This window comes from Lampris incognitus, chromosome 6, assembly GCF_029633865.1.
Source record: "Lampris incognitus isolate fLamInc1 chromosome 6, fLamInc1.hap2, whole genome shotgun sequence".
Classification (NCBI taxonomy): domain Eukaryota; kingdom Metazoa; phylum Chordata; class Actinopteri; order Lampriformes; family Lampridae; genus Lampris; species Lampris incognitus.
The window spans coordinates 2,685,390-2,703,377 of NC_079216.1; the positions used below are offsets into that span (position 1 = coordinate 2,685,390).

Genomic DNA, 17,988 nt, shown 5'->3' on the forward strand with positions numbered 1-17,988 from the left:
CCCAGTATACCCAGCATCTCTCCTCCACACATGTCCAAACCATCTCCATCTTGTCTCTCTTGCTTTGTCTCCAAACCATCCGCCTCTCAAACATACTCCTACCTAATCCTGTCCTTCTTCGTCACTCCCAGTGAAAATCTTATCATCTTCATCTCTGCCACCTCCAGCTCCTCCTCCTATCTTTTCATCAGTGCCACTGTCCCCAGACCATATAACATAGCTGGTGTCACGACCAGTATCCAGATAAAATACTGTCTGTATATTATATTCCATCATAACTGTTAAAGAGCAAAAATGGTGTGTGGAGCCACTTAGTTATTCAAAGGCTTGTTTACCAGTTTTCCCAACGCTGAGCCCCATTCACCAGCCAGCACGACCCTGTGGGTTAAAAACAGTGGAGGTAGTGTTTGTGTTGCATTTTCAGACACTAACGGCTGTTGACAGGTTTCCTGAATCACTTTCCTCATGCCAGCTGAACATGAGCGTTTAGAAGGGCTGGAATTGACTTGAGCTTCATGGAAAGAGATGTTTTACAAACCAGGAGAAAAATAGTTTAAATTGAGTCAGGAGGACAAAAAAACAAACCGTAGGAGCTTAATTACTTTCTATATCTGTCTTTCTTGTATACGTCTAGACTTGTTGAGGGTTGCAGGCTTGATACGAAAGTAAAAACCTCAACGCACCTCAAATGAAGCATGAGAAACACAGTGGAGATTATTCAGGTTTCTCAGGTACCGACATGTAGACACACAGGAAACATGGGAGGGAAATGATTCAGAAAACAATCCATCCATCCATCCATCCATCCATCCACCCATCCATCCATCCATCCATCCATCCATCCATCCATCCATCCATCCACCCATCCATCCATCCATCCATCCATCCATCCATCCATCCATCCATCCATCCATTATCCCAAGCGCTTATCCTGCTCTCAGGGTCGCGGGGATGCTGCAGCCTATCCCAGCAGCCATTGGGCAGCAGAGAGGGAGACACCCTGGACAGGCTGCCAGGCCATCACACAGGGCCCCCCCACCCCCCACCCCCACACACCTAGGGACAAGTTAGTACGGACGAGTCAGCTGACCTACAGGTCTTTGGACTGTGGGAGGAAACCCACCCACACAGACACGGGCAGAACATGCAGACTCCACACCGAGGACCCCCTGAAGGTTATTTTGCAGTTCGCCTTTAATGATAGCTTACAAACCCGATCTCCGAAGCCCAACATTCAAACTGGATACCTACCCAACGAACGAATATCCTAATACTCGGGTATTCGGATCCAGCCTTCCTCCCCCCCCCCCTTCGTAAATATGTGACGGGCTGGTGACTATTTCTCTCGCTAGCCAACATTAGCCACCCTAACACGGCTGCCCAGCAAGAGGGAGCTGATGTTGGCTCAGTCAAGGTCGGCCTAGTATGAACAGGTCTAGACAGAATATGATTGCCCTGAGCTACAATGCTGAGTAGCCTTCCAATCAACCGACTCACACTTCCTTTCTGCCTCCCCGTCCCTCCACACAGGGACACCGACATTAACCGCTGCTGTTGGCATTTCAGTTTTGTAAGCGGCCAGGTGATCGTTCAGTGAACGATACTTCAAGTGCGCATGCGTGGAACACGCCAGCGTCCACAGACACCAAAACGTCCAAGACCTTGTGGAGCTGTGTGAGGTGGCGTTCCCACATCAGGAGCTCATCCGGCTGGCGGGACCTTCAGGAATGAATGAGACGCCGTACAAATCCCTCGAGGAATTGCACTTAGCGTACCGTTACCATGCAAAATGCCGGTTCCTGTTCAGTGACAGGCTGCGCCGGAAGTTGCACCCATAGTCCCGGCAAGGCATCATGGGGGCTAGGAATAAGGTGGCTACAGCCACGAAGGCAGGCTGCACATGTCCGCCGTGGCAACCTGTTTTGACGTGTATCGGGGTCTTAGGGTCAGCAGCTCAGGTCACTCTCGGTCAGAATCTGACGGCTGGCCCAACAGCAGCACATCAGGCACGATTCTCCAGGCTAAGAAAGTTAATAATAAAAACATTTTGAGAAGAGAACTTACATCCCCCCAGACCAGTACACAACCAAGACTGAAGACAAAAACATAGGAACAAACCAAAAGTCTTGATAATGATCTGATGATGTCTGGCGTCCCTGCATTAGACAGTGTGTAGGTAAAGGTAGATTCATTGAGATTCATTAGCCGTGGCTTGCCCACCTTCGTCTAATTCTTCAGTGGAGCCCTTCTGTCTCTCAGGTCACTCGGTCATTATCCACAGTTTAATCAGAGAGGATCTCATTTAATTCAATTCACTTCATACCGCAGAGAGCAAACAGTGGGATTGTGGGATTCTGAAGAGCCAGGATGGGAGCAGAGTTTAAGTCAGCCATGTCTGCTGCCGCCAGTAGAAGAGAGATGGCGGGTGTGTCCCTGTTAGACACAGACGGGGAGCAGCCTAGTCATGTCAGCTAAGAATGAAGGATGGTTTGCTTGGAACGTGTAATATAGGATATATTATGCAGGATATAACACACAGGTGAGCCACTGCCGATAACGTGAAGTGATCAACTAATCCACACATCAGACTCAGAGCACATCTCATACACACCAGATGACCTGTCACATGTTGGAAAAGCAGTAGGAGGAAGTAGTACACACTCATGTTGTCCTACCCCTTCTCACCTGCTCTTGTGTTAATTCAGCTACAAATTCAATGCGAGTTGTGCTGCACAACACAAACTCACCTACTGCAAACAACAAGAGAAAAAGAAAAACACATCCTAATGTCATGTGTCAAGAACAAACACACCTCGGTGCTACACACAACCAGATATCCCCTCAGTGTCATACAAAGAAAAATGGGGGAAAAAAGTAATAATAATAATAACTCAATCTTATATAGTGCTTTTCTAGTACTCAAAGTTGCTTTACAATAAATGGGGTGAAACAGGACGACAGATGAACATAACACAGACATACAGGGGTGGATGGGAAGGGGGGCAGATATACAGGGGTGGATGGGAAGGGGGGCAGACATACAGGGGTGGATGGGAAGGGGGGCAGACATACAGGGGTGGATGGGAAGGGGGCAGACATACAGGGCTGGATGGGAAGGGGGGCAGACATACAGGGGTGGATGGGAAGGGGGCAGATATACAGGGCTGGATGGGAAGGGGGGCAGATATACAGGGGTGGATGGGAAGGGGGGCAGATATACAGGGGTGGATGGGAAGGGGGCAGACATACAGGGGTGGATGGGAAGGGGGGCAGATATACAGGGCTGGATGGGAAGGGGGCAGACATACAGGGGTGGATGGGAAGGGGGGCAGATATACAGGGCTGGATGGGAAGGGGGGCAGACATACAGGGGTGGATGGGAAGGGGGGCAGATATACAGGGGTGGATGGGAAGGGGGGCAGATATACAGGGCTGGATGGGAAGGGGGGCAGATATACAGGGGTGGATGGGAAGGGGGGCTAGGAGAGGGAGAAGCGGCAGCCACACGACGCCAGCAGTCCTCTCCCACTTGGACAGATACAAAGGGAAAGAAAAACAAACACCATAAATCACATTAATAATAAAAAATGTTTAGCGATAAATGAAACATAGACAGTTAACACAACTGTTCATCATCCCTATATCTTATCAGGGGGGAGGGGGGACTGGGGGGAATAGCGTGATCCTCCCACGCGCTACGCCCCCCTGGTGAAACTCCTCACTGTCAGGTGAAAAGAAGCAGCTGGTGACTCCACATGTATGGGAGGAGGCATGTCGTAGTCTGCAGCCCTCCCCGGATCAGCAGAGGGGGTGGAGCAGATACCAGGACGGCTCGGAAGAGTGGGGTAACTGGCTGGATACAATAGGAGGAAAAAAATTTTTAAATTGGGGAGAAAAAAGGGGGAACCCCCCCCCCAAAAAAAGTTGTACGAACAACATTTCTTGAAGTTTGATTTCCCTCTCATCATAGTGCTCGTCTCCATCTGAGAATAGTTTGTGTACTACTCAGCAGTAAATTGTTTCTTGCTCTGAACATTATTTGTGCCATGTTAAATTCATGCTATGCATCCAATTGTCTTCGATCAGTTTCTACACGACGATGAAGCGTAAAAAGAGCGGAAGATAGTCATTCACATCAACAAGTCGGCGGAGGAAACCTCTACAGTCACGGTGCTGGTCCACCGCTGTGGACACCATTAGCAGTGAATAGCTGCTGCTAATTTGCCAGTTTCATTTCATGCATCATGGTAAATCATGAAACCACATCGGTAATGATCATTATTCCCTACAACCGCCTCGTGAGTAATTGCCCTGGAAGCCGAGGAAAAATGAGTTCTTAACTTCTCATTTGGCGACGGACACCATGGGCGACAGTTCAGCCCCATGGCTGGGGGTGGAACAGTGACACCATGGGTGATGGTTCAGCTCCATGGCTGGGGGTGGAACAGTGACACCATGGGTGATGGTTCAGCCCCGTGGCTGGGGGTGGAACAGTGACTCCATGGGCGACGGTTCAGCCCCATGGCTGGGGGTGGAACAGTGACACCATGGGTGATGGTTCAGTTCTGTGGCTGGGGGTGGAACAGTGACACCATGGGCGACGGTTCAGCTCTGTGGCTGGGGGTGGAACAGTGACACCATTGGCGACGGTTCAGCTCTGTGGCTGGGGGTGGAACAGTGACACCATGGGCGACGGTTAAGCTCCATGGCTGGGGCTGGAACAGTGACACCATGGGCGACGGTTAAGCTCCATGGCTGGGGGTGGAACAGTGACACCATGGGCGACGGTTCAGCCCCGTGGCTGGGGGAGGAACAGTTACACCATGGGCGACGGTTCAGCCCCGTGGCTGGGGGTGGAACAGTGACACCATGGGCGACGGTTCAGCCCCGTGGCCGGGGGTGGAACAGTGACACCATGGGCGATGGTTCAGCCCCATGGCTGGGGGTGGAACAGTGACACCATGGGCGACGGTTCAGCCCCGTGGCCGGGGGTGGAACAGTGACACCATGGGCGACGGTTCAGCCCCATGGCTGGGGGTGGAACAGTGACACCATGGGCGACGGTTCAGCCCCATGGCTGGGGGTGGAACAGTGACACCATGGGCGACGGTTCAGCCCCGTGGCTGGGGCTGGAACAGTGACACCATGGGCGACGGTTCAGCCCCGTGGCTGGGGGTGGAACAGTGACACCATGGGCGATGGTTCAGCTCTGTGGCTGGGGGTGGAACAGTGACACCCTGGGCGACGGTTCAGCCCCATGGCTGGGGGTGGAACAGTGACACCCTGGGCGATGGTTCAGCTCTGTGGCTGGGGGTGGAACAGTGACACCATGGGTGATGGTTCAGCTTCGTGGCCGGGGGTGGAACAGTGACACCATGGGTGATGGTTCAGCTCCGTGGCTGGGGGTGGAACAGTGACACCATGGGCGATGGTTCAGCTCTGTGGCTGGGGATGGAACAGTGACACCCTGGGTGATGGTTCAGCTCTGTGGCCGGGGGTGGAACAGTGACACCATGGGTGATGGTTCAGCTTCGTGGCCGGGGGTGGAACAGTGACACCATGGGTGATGGTTCAGCTCCGTGGCTGGGGGTGGAACAGTGACACCATGGGCGATGGTTCAGCTCTGTGGCTGGGGATGGAACAGTGACACCATGGGCGATGGTTCAGCTCCGTGGCTGGGGGTGGAACAGTGACACCATGGGCGATGGTTCAGCTCTGTGGCTGGGGGTGGAACAGTGACACCATGGGTGATGGTTCAGCTCCGTGGCCGGGGGTGGAACAGTGACACCATGGGCCCTATGAGTCACTTCTGGATTCAAGTCACCTGCAGCATGACAGGCCGCTCGTATAGAGACGTAAGACGATACCTGTTAATCACACAGCTCCTCAGCAGTGGCGCCCCCAGACATGTTTCATAGGGGGGGCCAAATGGGGCCACTGAAAATCTTGGGGTGGCACACCAAAACCAAAAGCCATGACTGAATTTCGGGAATTCTGTGCTGCTGTTGCAGTATACTGTATAGGCTAGTGGAAAACCGTCAATATGAGAGTTAAGAAAAATATACACTACCGTTCAAAAGTTTGGGATCACCCAAACAATTTTGTGTTTTCCATGAAAAGTCACACTTATTCACCACCATATGTTGTGAAATGAATAGAAAATAGAGTCAAGACATTGACAAGGTTAGAAATAATGATTTGTATTTGAAATAAGATTTTTTTTACATCAAACTTTGCTTTCGTCAAAGAATCCTCCATTTGCAGCAATTACAGCATTGCAGACCTTTGGCATTCTAGCTGTTAATTTGTTGAGGTAATCTGGAGAAATTGCACCCCACGCTTCCAGAAGCAGCTCCCACAAGTTGGATTGGTTGGATGGGCACTTCTTTGAGCAGATTGAGTTTCTGGAGCATCACATTTGTGGGGTCAATTAAACGCTCAAAATGGCCAGAAAAAGAGAACTTTCATCTGAAACTCGACAGTCTATTCTTGTTCTTAGAAATGAAGGCTATTCCATGCGAGAAATTGCTAAGAAATTGAAGATTTCCTACACCGGTGTGTACTACTCCCTTCAGAGGACAGCACAAACAGGCTCTAACCAGAGTAGAAAAAGAAGTGGGAGGCCGCGTTGCACAACTGAGCAAGAAGATAAGTACATTAGAGTCTCTAGTTTGAGAAACAGACGCCTCACAGGTCCCCAACTGGCATCTTCATTAAATAGTACCTGTTAGAGCCTGTTTGTGCTGTCCTCTGAAGGGAGTAGTACACACCGGTGTAGGAAATCTTCAATTTCTTAGCAATTTCTCGCATGGAATAGCCTTCATTTCTAAGAACAAGAATAGACTGTCGAGTTTCAGATGAAAGTTCTCTTTTTCTGGCCATTTTGAGCGTTTAATTGACCCCACAAATGTGATGCTCCAGAAACTCAATCTGCTCAAAGAAGTGCCCATCCAACCAATCCAACTTGTGGGAGCTGCTTCTGGAAGCGTGGGGTGCAATTTCTCCAGATTACCTCAACAAATTAACAGCTAGAATGCCAAAGGTCTGCAATGCTGTAATTGCTGCAAATGGAGGATTCTTTGACGAAAGCAAAGTTTGATGTAAAAAAAATCTTATTTCAAATACAAATCATTATTTCTAACCTTGTCAATGTCTTGACTCTATTTTCTATTCATTTCACAACATATGGTGGTGAATAAGTGTGACTTTTCATGGAAAACACGAAATTGTTTGGGTGATCCCAAACTTTTGAACGGTAGTGTACATTATTGATTTAAATGAACAGCACCTAATGTAAGATATCAGATAGAAGCCTATTCCGCATAATCAGAAGCATATTCTGCATATGTGACTCGTGGCTGGGGGGGCCAGCGGGGGGGCCTGGGATAGTATCAGGGTGGCCGTGGCCACCCCTGGCCACCCCTTGGGGGCGCCACTGCTCCTCAGCCATCACTGTGTGTCAGAGAGAGAGACGGACAGACAGACAGAAGAAAGAGAGAGAGAAACAGACAGAGAGACAGATGGAGACAGAGAGAGCCAGGAGAGCGAGAGAGACAGAGAGGGAGAGACAGGAGAGAGAGTGTGTGTGTGGGGGGGGGTGTATAAACTCTGGCTGCCTCCGTATCGATATTTTAGCAGACGCTCATCATGCCAAGAACACGTGAAGCTGATCAATAACTGCAAATTAAAGCACTCACCTCACACACATCTCCACTTACGTTGTGAGGTTTCCTGTAATCACCTTGTGTGCGTGCGTGCGTGCGTGTGTGTGTGTGTGTGTGTGTGTGTGCGTGTGTGTGTGTGTGTGTGTGTGTGTGTGTGTGCGTGCGTCTGTGTGTGTGTGTGTGTGTGTGCGTGTGTGTGTGTGTGTGTGTGTGTGTGTGTGTGTGTGCATGTGCATGTGTGTGTCGTCCTGTTCGGCATTGTCTCTCTCTGCGCTGCATTAATGCTTAAACCAACTGATGAATTAGCAAAGAACACGTGGTCCAAAACAGCACAGTCGAGCAGCCCTGAAATAACAAGGTGCATCCTGGGATACAAGACTCAATCATTCATCATGCAAAAAAAAAACAACAACAACAAAAACTGTAGTGCCACGAGCCACATCCCTCTCGGAAGCCTTTATGATCAGATCTTAATAAGTGTGTTGATATCGCGCTCCACATCTTCAGGTTTCTTTCAGAGCGCTACCACCGCTAGCTAAACAGTCTGCTAACAAGGCAGAACCATGGCCCTCCTCTTCTGCCGGGATGAAGAACAAACACAGCTGCTGGAGGAGATGATTCACAATGCTTTATTACCACCCCCTGCGGAAGAGGTGGGGAAACACTGTGGTCATATTTTCAGTATGCAGCACGGCGTCGAGCGGACCGGGCCGAAACACGGGGCAGGAGGTGGAGATGAGGCGGAGGCAGAAGGTCTGCCCGAGGCAAGGTCATTTGATTTATTTACTCTTTTCTTTCCCTCGTCCGGCCGTTATCACGGCTCCTCTCTGAAATGGGAAATGTAATAAATATTGATGGCCTTCGTAGGAAATGCAGCCAGGCGTGTGCGAGACCTGAGGTCGGGTCCATCTAGCCCGGCTTCCCTTATGAGCGAGCGAGGCGTCTCAGAGCACAGCCAGGCCTCAGACCCGCCTGCCGCCTGCAAGCTGCTGCACAGCCTTGCTGCAGCTCCTTCCTCTCTTTCTCTTCACTCCTCCTGAATTTCTGTCCGTCAGTCTCCCAGTGCTAAATTCACTCTCCTATTTGCTCTGTCTTTCCATTTCCACCAGCAACCTCCCCCTCCTTCCAATAACAACCTGTGTTGCCCTCTCCTTTCCAACAATCCCTCTCTCTCGTCTCCCCGTGGAGCTGGTGCAGACAAGAGATGAGGAGGAAGAGAATTAATAACCAGACAGCAGCAGAGATGAAAGTGAAGATGCTCATCCACCGTGCACACCGTGCCGTGTTGCTGTGTTCCTCTTCCATCTCCGGCAGACTGAGTCGGCGTAGTCCACCCAGCACAACACGGTCTACAGACGACGTCTGAGCCCTGCGTGACATTCTGCAGATGAAACCAGTCAGTCCACTGTGATGATCAATAATGGCGCTCTGCTAATCTGTGGCAGAGTGAATCGAGTTGTGTTCATTTTGTTTCACCTTGAATTTATTCAACACTCTTTCGCCCTTTGCAGCGTGTACATCTCTGACTCCTGATGGGGCAAAACGCTCGCCACCGTCGTCCTGCATCCACCTCAGATCATCCGTGATGGAGGCAGGCGCACAGACGAAGCATCACCGAGGGAGTTTACTCTCAGCTTCAGCAGCCCCTTACCAGTGTCAGACAGTTCAGACCTGCAGAAACCTGAAACCTGCCCTTCCCACCCCATCTCTCTCTCTCTCTCTCTCTCTCTCTCTCTCTCTCTCTCTCTCTCTCTCTCTCTCTCTCTCTCTCTCTCTCTCTCTCTCTCTCTCTCTCTCTCTCTCTCTCTCTCTCACACACACACACACATACACACATACATAACTTTGTTTACAGAAACACACAACGGTAGGGAAAGTCATGCCATAAGCAATCATCAGCTGTCCAGATGCAACACAGATTAGGTTTCATCTGTAGCAACATCACATCAAGCCATCCAGCAATTCCCCTTTTTAAGCATGACAAAGTTTGTCGGTCTGTCGGTTAAAGCCAACACTGCTGCTGACAAGCCAAACATGCAAAGTTGTCTGGAGCAACGAGAGCTGGAAACGAGACGGGATCAATAAGTAGTAGCAATTGGAGCGTTGCTCCCTCCAGCCACGGACAGCACAAACAATGTCAACACACATCTCTCTCATCCCCCTCTTTCACACACACACACACACACACACACACACACACACTCTCTCTCTCTCTCTCTCTCTCTCTCTCTCTCTCTCTCTCTGTCTCCCCGGACAGTTCCGCATCCCCATCCTCCCCTTTCTTCTCCCATCTCTCCTAAACATAGAGCTCACTCCGCCACATTTAACTGAACCATCTGCATCCGTCTGTCAATAACATGATAAGAGGCAATCAGGATGAGAACACAGCGGATGAGAGAGAGACAGGGAGACAGAACGAGGGAGAGAGAGCGAGAGAGAGAGAGAGAGAGAGAGAGAGAGAGAGAGAGAGAGAGAGAGAGAATAAGAGAGGGATGATAGCCTTACCTTAGCTGTGACAGGGAGGATCTGGGGATAGTTGCCTCATTCCACGGTCGTCGCGCTCATTAAATCCAAGATGCAGGAACACTGGAAGATTCCATGGAGAAAATTAGATTCTTTAAAGGGGAAGTGGAGGAAAGGGAAGAGGGGGGTTAAACTGTTGTTACAAATGTGGTAAATATGCATCAGGAGGAAGATGTGATATCCGAGTCCTTTCCCATCAGCTGCAAACTGGCGTGTGTGAGTGCACCCTCTCTCTCTCGCTCTCTCTCGTTAAAAGTCAACCTAGCTCACCCAGCAGTTGACTCTCTCTCTCTCTCTCTCTCTCTCTCTCTCTCTCTCTCTCTCTCTCTCTCTCTCTCTCTCTCTCTCTCTCTCTCTCTCTCTCTCTCTCTCTCTCTCTCGCTCTGATGCAAGCAGCTCCAATGGCCAGCGACACACACACACACACACACACACACACACACACACACACACTGGGAGGGAGGGTGTATCGTTTATTGCTATTGGCTCAGCAAGGACTGTAGGACAGAGAGAGAGAAAAGGAATGGGAGAGAGAGAAGAAAAGAGAGAAAGAGAAGAAGAGACAGAAGAATGAGAGTGAGGGAAAGAGAAAGTGGGGGAGAGAGAGTGAGGGAGGAGCTGCAGTATTGTGATAGAAGAAGAGAGATGGGAGGAGGCAGATGGCATGCTATGGTGCTGGGGGGTGTTATGTTTCAACCAGTGTCATCCTCCCAGCTGTCTGAGGTGGTCTCACATAAGAATTCCACCTATTGTTCCTTAGACATTATACAGTCACACCTTTTTAAGGAAGGCTTTGTCACAATATGCCCCCTTATTTTGCCTATAATAATTAGCTGTTTAACAAATGGAATCATCCCTCCCAGGTTTAAACATGGACTTGTGCAATCTCCACTAAGGAAACCTTGGCTAGACTCCAATGACCATTAAAACTTACAGGCCCATCTCCAAGCTACCATTTATTTCTAAGAGTTTGGAAAAAGTTTCCTCTCCCAGGTCTTATTTGAACACATTCAACACCTTTGACAAATTCCAATCTGGTTTGAGAGCTCTGCATAGCACAGAATTCGCTCTGCTGAAGGTACATAATGATATCCTTCTCCCTGTCGATTCTGGTTCCTGTGCCATTTTAGTCCTGCTCGATTTCAGCTCAGCATTTGACACAATCAACCATGACATTCTAAAATGCCTGAAAGGAAGTCGGTCTGCATGGCTCTGTGTTAAAACGATTTACCTCCTACCTCGGTGAAAGAACATTTTCAGTCAAACTAGGAAATTGCTCTATATTCCTTGCTCCCATTAAATGTGGCATCCCCCAAGGTTCAACTTTAGGCCCCCTTTTATTCTCTTTATGCATGCTTCCTCTTGACTCGATCTTTGAAAATTACAATATTCTGTATAACTGTTATGTGGACACAATATTACCTACCAGTTACACCTGATAGCATCCACTCACTCAAGGACCTCTTTACCTGTCTGAACGGCATCAATGAAATCAAAACTGAAGTAATTATGTTTGGCCCACCTTGCTGTGTCACCAGCCTAAGTAATGTATTTGGGCCCCTGTCTGCACCTTTGAACAATGTAGTTAAAAGTCTTGATGTTTTCTTGGACACTTCATTGAATTTTAACAAACAAGTCAATTGCGTTGTGAAGGGCATCTTTTATCAACGTAGAACCTTGGCCAAATTAAAGCCATTTTTGCCTCATAAGGTCCTAGAAACAGTTATCCATGCTTTTATCACCCCTTGGCTTGAATACTGCAATTCCTTGTATAAGGGGTTGACCCACTCCACCTTTTCTTGACTCCAAATGGTTCAAAATGCAGCTGCTAGACTTTTAACTGGAACAAAGAAAAGATAACACATCACTGTTCTGGCTCACTTACATTGGTTACCAGTGAAATACAGAACTGATTTTAAAAGCACACTATTTGTTTTTAAAGCCCTAAATGGATGAGCTCCACAACACATTACTGATCTGCTAATTCTATATTCTACCCCCAGCTCACTTAGGTCATCCTCACAACAACTCCTCTCAGTCCCTCGCTCATACCTCAAAACTAAAGGTAACCGGACTTTTTCTGCTGTTGCTCCCAGGCTCTGGAATAGTTTCTCATCCCACATTAAGTCCTGTTACACCATTGACCATTTTAAGTCAAATTTAAAGACCCACCTTTTTCCTCTTGCTTTTAGCTCAGTCTGAGGTTGCCCCATGGTTTTTGTCAAGCCTGCTCTTAACTTATTTCTAATTTCCTCTCACTTTGTTTTAATCTGTTTTTGGTCTTATTAAAATTGTTGTTTGGACATGTGTGGAGGAGAGATGCTGGGTGTATTGGGAGAAGGATGCTGAAGATGGAGCTGCCAGGCAGATGAAAAGAGGAAGGCCAAAGAGGAGGTTTATGGATGTGGTGAGAGAGGACATGCAGGTGGCTGGCATGACAGAGGAAGATGCAGAGGACAGGGAGAGATGGAAACTGATGATCCGCTGTGGCGCCCCCTAACGGGAGCAGCTGAAAGTAATAGTAGTAGTTGATCTTACTCAATTTCTCTTAACTTCCTATTACTTTATTTCTGATTTTAGCATTTTAGTTGTCTTTGGCGTTACCTTCTCTGTATATGTATATGTATTATTGTATTACATTGTGTATTACTGCCTTTTTTGCATTATTATTTTAATCACAATGGTTGTGTCATGGTACAAGACCCTTTCTTGCAGTTTAACTAATTCCCTGTACAGCTAAGTCCGGCATAACCAGTGTTGAATGCGGCTATGAAGCCATTTACATCTCCAGGGGGAACCTGGAAGTCTTTATGATGCCACTGCATAATTGCAACATGATCATTGAGGAGTGAGTGGGCCGTTTCTGCGGGTGTGGACCTCTTCGGTCAAATAAATTACAGTGTGAAATCTGTTGGCTACTCTCTGTGAACTCGAGACTCAACAATTTAACAGCCAAGAAGAAAGGCCCTGACAGAATGTTGCAGAATTGAAATGACCCAGTGGTAAAAGCCAGCCAGCCACCTTTTGATGGAACTGAACTTCGAGGAGGACAGGGAAGATGCCTATTACACCAAGGATCTCCCCCTGCATGCCTGCAGCTACTGTGGGATTCATGATGCAGCTTGTGTGGTCTACTGCAACACAAGCAAGAAACTGTTTTTTTAATGGCTGTGGGACTACATCAGGCAGCCAAAATGTAAACCACCTGGTGAGAGCCAGGTCCAAGGAGGTGACCCTGCAGAAAGATGGCCCCCTGGGGGAGACTGTGCTGGAGTGCTACAGCTGTGGCTGTCAGAATGTCTTCCTACTGGGCTTCATCCCTGCCAAGGAAGACCCTGTAGTGGCACCGCTGTGCAGGCAGAAATGTGCCAACCAGAACATCCTGAAGGACATCAACTGAGACTGGTCCCGGTGGCAGCCTCTCATCCAGAACCACTGGTTCCTCCCTTGGCTGGTCAAGATTCCTTTGGCGCAAGAGCACCTCAGGGCATGCCAAATCACCGCCCAGCAGATCAACAAGTTGGAGGAACTTTGGAAGAAAAGTCCCACAGCCACTGTAGAGGACCTGGAGGAGCCTGGTTTAGATGAGGAGCCCCAGCATATCCTGCTTTGCTACAAAGATGCCTACCCATACCAGAACATATTTGGTTGACTAGTCAAACTGGAGGCTGACTATGACAAGAAACGCAAAGAGTCCCAAACTCAAGATAATATAATGGTCCGATGTCACTTGGGGCTGAATAAAAAGTAGATCGCTTACTTCACCCTTCCCAAGACAGGTTCAGATATGTGTCTAATGCAGGAAGATGAGATTTGCCAGAAATACAAAGGAGACCAGGCCCTTCTGTGGAACGGCATCGGACATGTCATCAAAGCTCCTGACAACTATGGTGATGAGATTGCATAAGAGCTGAGGAACAGTGCTGGGGCCCCTGTGGACACTCCCACAATTCCCAGGTTGACTTTGTATGGAAGTCCACTTCCTTTGACAGGATGCAAAGTGCCCTGAAGACATTCACTGGGGATGAGACATCTGTGTTTGTTCCATCTATCAAAAGCTGCTGGGCCACGAGGTGGAGGATGTGGTAATCAAGTGCCAGCTACCCAAAAGCTCTACTTTCCAAGGCCTCCCTGACCTCAACCACTCTCAGTTGTATGCTGTGAAGACAGCACTATCCCATAAATCTGATTCAGGGTTCTCCTGGCACAGGGAAGACTGTCTCCTCTGTCACCATAGTCTAACATATGGCCAGGCAGGGTGACGGGCTGGTGTTGGTGTGTGCTCCCAGCAACATTGCAGTGGATCAGCTGAGAAGATCCATCAGACAGATCTGAAAGTTGTGAGGCTGTGTGCAAAGAGCAGGGAAGAAATTGACTCCCCTATCTCTTTCCTGGCTCTGCATCTTCCCACACCGAGGGCTGCGCGAATTCACCTTTGCAGCAGCCTCACCCAGGGCTGGTGTCCGAAGATGGCGGCGCGAACTCACATTTGCAGCGGCCTCACCCAGCACCATCCATGCAGTGTCTTTGTCCCCATCTGCGTCTAAGTTTTGTCTTCGTTTGATGGCTGGGAGAGCTGGCGCTGGATCGGCTGGGAGAGCGGGGCAGGCTAAGCTAACTGCCAGCCCATGCAGACCAGTAGTTCCGACATTCATCCTGGCTGGCATTCGTTCCCTTGGACGATGATTTTTTTTTGTTTACTTTTGATATAAGTGTTAGTTTGGATATGTGTGTTCTTGTGGGTTTTGGATGTGTTGCCTTATTTGTCCTTTAAAAAAATGAAACTCTTCCATGAATTCTTTTGAATCTTTTCTTCATTCACTCGAGGTAAAAATCACTTTGAGGTCGCTCTACATTGCCCCAGATTTGAAGTGGCTTGGTATTGTGTCAGTGTGGAGGTTCACGTATCAACTCATCTCACAACCATTAAAAGTGAAATATGTAATTCAATATCTCTGAAACACACAGCATGGCTTATTAAAAAGGGGTTTTATCTCCTAAGCGACGAGTTCAAATTACCCATAATAGCTTTTAGAGGACATTAAGTTGTTCTACCTTTTATCAGTCATTTTGTCAGAGGAGGTACCGTTTCTGTCCAAATGGCGGACGGAAGACATTTTGGCCTGTGTGTTGGTATTCAGCGAGCAGAGAAGTCTGTTTAAAATCCAGCTCACCTCGACTTCCCCTTAAGTTTCCAGCCAATCCTTCAAACTTCTCCCCCACCTCTATAGAATCACAGCAGTAACGTGATGAGAATAGCCAGGCTTTGCTCACGGCTGCAGCTGGATTTTCAATGGAAAAAGGGATTCACACACTTCCCAAGATATCAAATAAGCCATGGAAACAGAGGTATGTGTGGATAGGCTGCTTAAAACATCCCACCGTCTTGTTTAATGTTAAAACTTTGCTGTAACAGGGCGTCCGGGTAGCATGGCGGTGTATTCCGTTGCCTACCAACACGGGGATCGCTAGTTCGAGTCCCCGTGTTACCTCTGCCTTGGTTGGGCATCCCCACAGACACAACTGGCCGTGTCTGTGGGTGGGAAGCCGGATGTGGGTATGTGTCCTGGTTGCTGCACTAGCGCCTCCTCTGGTCGGTTAGGGAGCCTGTTCAGGGGGGGGGACTGGGGGGAATAGCGTGATCCTCCCACACGCTACGTCCCCCTGGTGAAACTCCTCACTGTCAGGTGAAAAGAAGCGGCTGGTGACTCCACATGTATGGGAGGAGGCATGTGGCAGTCTGCAGCCCTCCCCGGATCAGCAGAGGGGGTGGAGGAGAGACTGGGATGGCTAGGAAGAGTGGGGTAATTGGCCAGGTACAATTGGGAGAAAAAGCAGGGGGGGGGGGATAAAAAAACAAAAACGTTGCTGCAACTCATGTTGCATGCTGAATAGTCCAGGTAAGGAATCACTTCATCTGGACGCAACGCTTATTTAGAGACGTTTCCTAACTCGTCTCAGGGACCTCCTCAGTCTCAGCTGACTGCAGTTTGTAAGGGTGGGGATACCTGCAGCCAGCCGAGGCTGAGGAGGTCCCTGAGACGAGTGAGGAAACATTTCTCTCAATAAACATGTCCAGATGAACCGATTCCCCTTTCTGTGATTTGCTGTAACCCAGCAGTCAACATGGACTCAATGGAGCTTTAATGCTGCCGGCAGCGGAAAGGGAAAATAGACATGGACTTGACCTGGAAATTATTTAGAATTCATATCTGTCCATTTTACCTGCCTAAATGAAACAATATTTGTATTTTCTGTGGTTAGAAATCAGAATCCGTTCTTACCTACCCATTAAAACCTACAGGTTTGATGGAAAGGCTGATTTATGACCTTCTCATCCAGAGTTAAAATGAAAAGCTCCAGATGTGGACCCCCACACCAGCATGGCCGAGTCAGTGTATTGCTTACAGTGTAATGGATAACTGACAACACGACAAACAGTGATTGTCCATTTGTGTGCGGAGTCAATATTTACGGATTCTGGATTTTGGATCGACGGCTGACTGGCGTTTTGGGCCGTTGTTTGCAGTAGATGTGAGAGTTCTCCACGGCAGATCAGTGCAGAACTTCCAAAACAACTCCAAATCAAATCATCCTCGTTGACGCCTTGTTTTAATATGCAGCTGCTCAACACAGGGCAAACAGATGCTCCTGTAGGGCCGTGGAAAGGCTCGCATGGTGCTCGGAGCCAATCATACGCAGCAGATGAATTATTAAACAGCACCTCCAGCTAAGCCCGCTCTGTTTTTATGTTTTTCCACACAGGAGAAACAGTCTCAGCTTTTCACGTTTGCTGTGGCATCTCTGAGGGCCGAAGCAGCCGCTAAATCAGAGCGTTGTTCTCGATGGTATTTCCCACCTGGAAAAGCCTTTGTGACCCTGTGAAGGAGCCCACACCCCTTGTATTTTCCCTGCAGAGCCCCAGCCGGTGTAGCGTATGAGCGGCGGTGTAAAGGAAAGCTGTGGAATTGACATCCGTGTGCTTGCCGATTGCTTTAACCCTGCAACAAATTGCTTGTGCTCCAGCAATCGGTTGTGTATTCTCGGAGGACTCGGGGGAGGAGGCATACTACTTAAGACTTTCGAGGCGTCTACAAATACAGCTCATGGCCCACAACATGCACCTGGTAATGATGCTGAAACACGCTATGGTCTCCAAGATGCTAAGATATGACATGAAATTGCCAAATGACCTCTAGAATTTTCCACCCTAGGCAATCTCTACAATTCTGCCCATGAATCCTCATTGGCTTTGGCATCAGTATCTCATGAGAGTTAAGCTTAATGACTTAGAAGAACTTGTAGTGTCCCTCTAATCTGCCCACACCACTTTTTCATCCCCCTGAAAGCACTGCACCTCTGCTATGGTCATGCTTATTAAATTCAACACAGGAATTGTTGGATACTCGACTTACAACAAGTACACCGGAGTTCTACCAAACAGACTCAGAAATGAAACCAACCAAGAATGCTGTCTGGATCAGAACCAATTATGCTGTTGGCTGGAATAAATAACTTACCTACTCTCCATATCACGACCCCTTGGCACTGGCCTTATGTTACAATGTAGATCCACTCCAGGCCTGTAATGAGAGAACACTATATATACAAGTATACTGGTAACGGCTCACGTCCTTTTTTATTCAAATCTCCAAGGATAAAATAAGAGGAAGAAAATGAGGGTTCCCCATATTCTGGAAAAATTATACTATGAATATTATATGTGATATTTCTGCTTTCCTGAAGAATAATGATGAGTAAATATCATAACAGGACTGGTAAACATCATGATGTCGCAAGT

The 17,988-nt window shown here is 48.5% G+C and overlaps 1 pseudogene; it reads left to right on the top strand.

The window, feature by feature from the left end:
- LOC130113917 (regulator of nonsense transcripts 1-like) overlaps nucleotides 1-17,988 on the top strand; it is a 142,514-nt pseudogene that overhangs the window by 93,574 nt on the left and 30,952 nt on the right.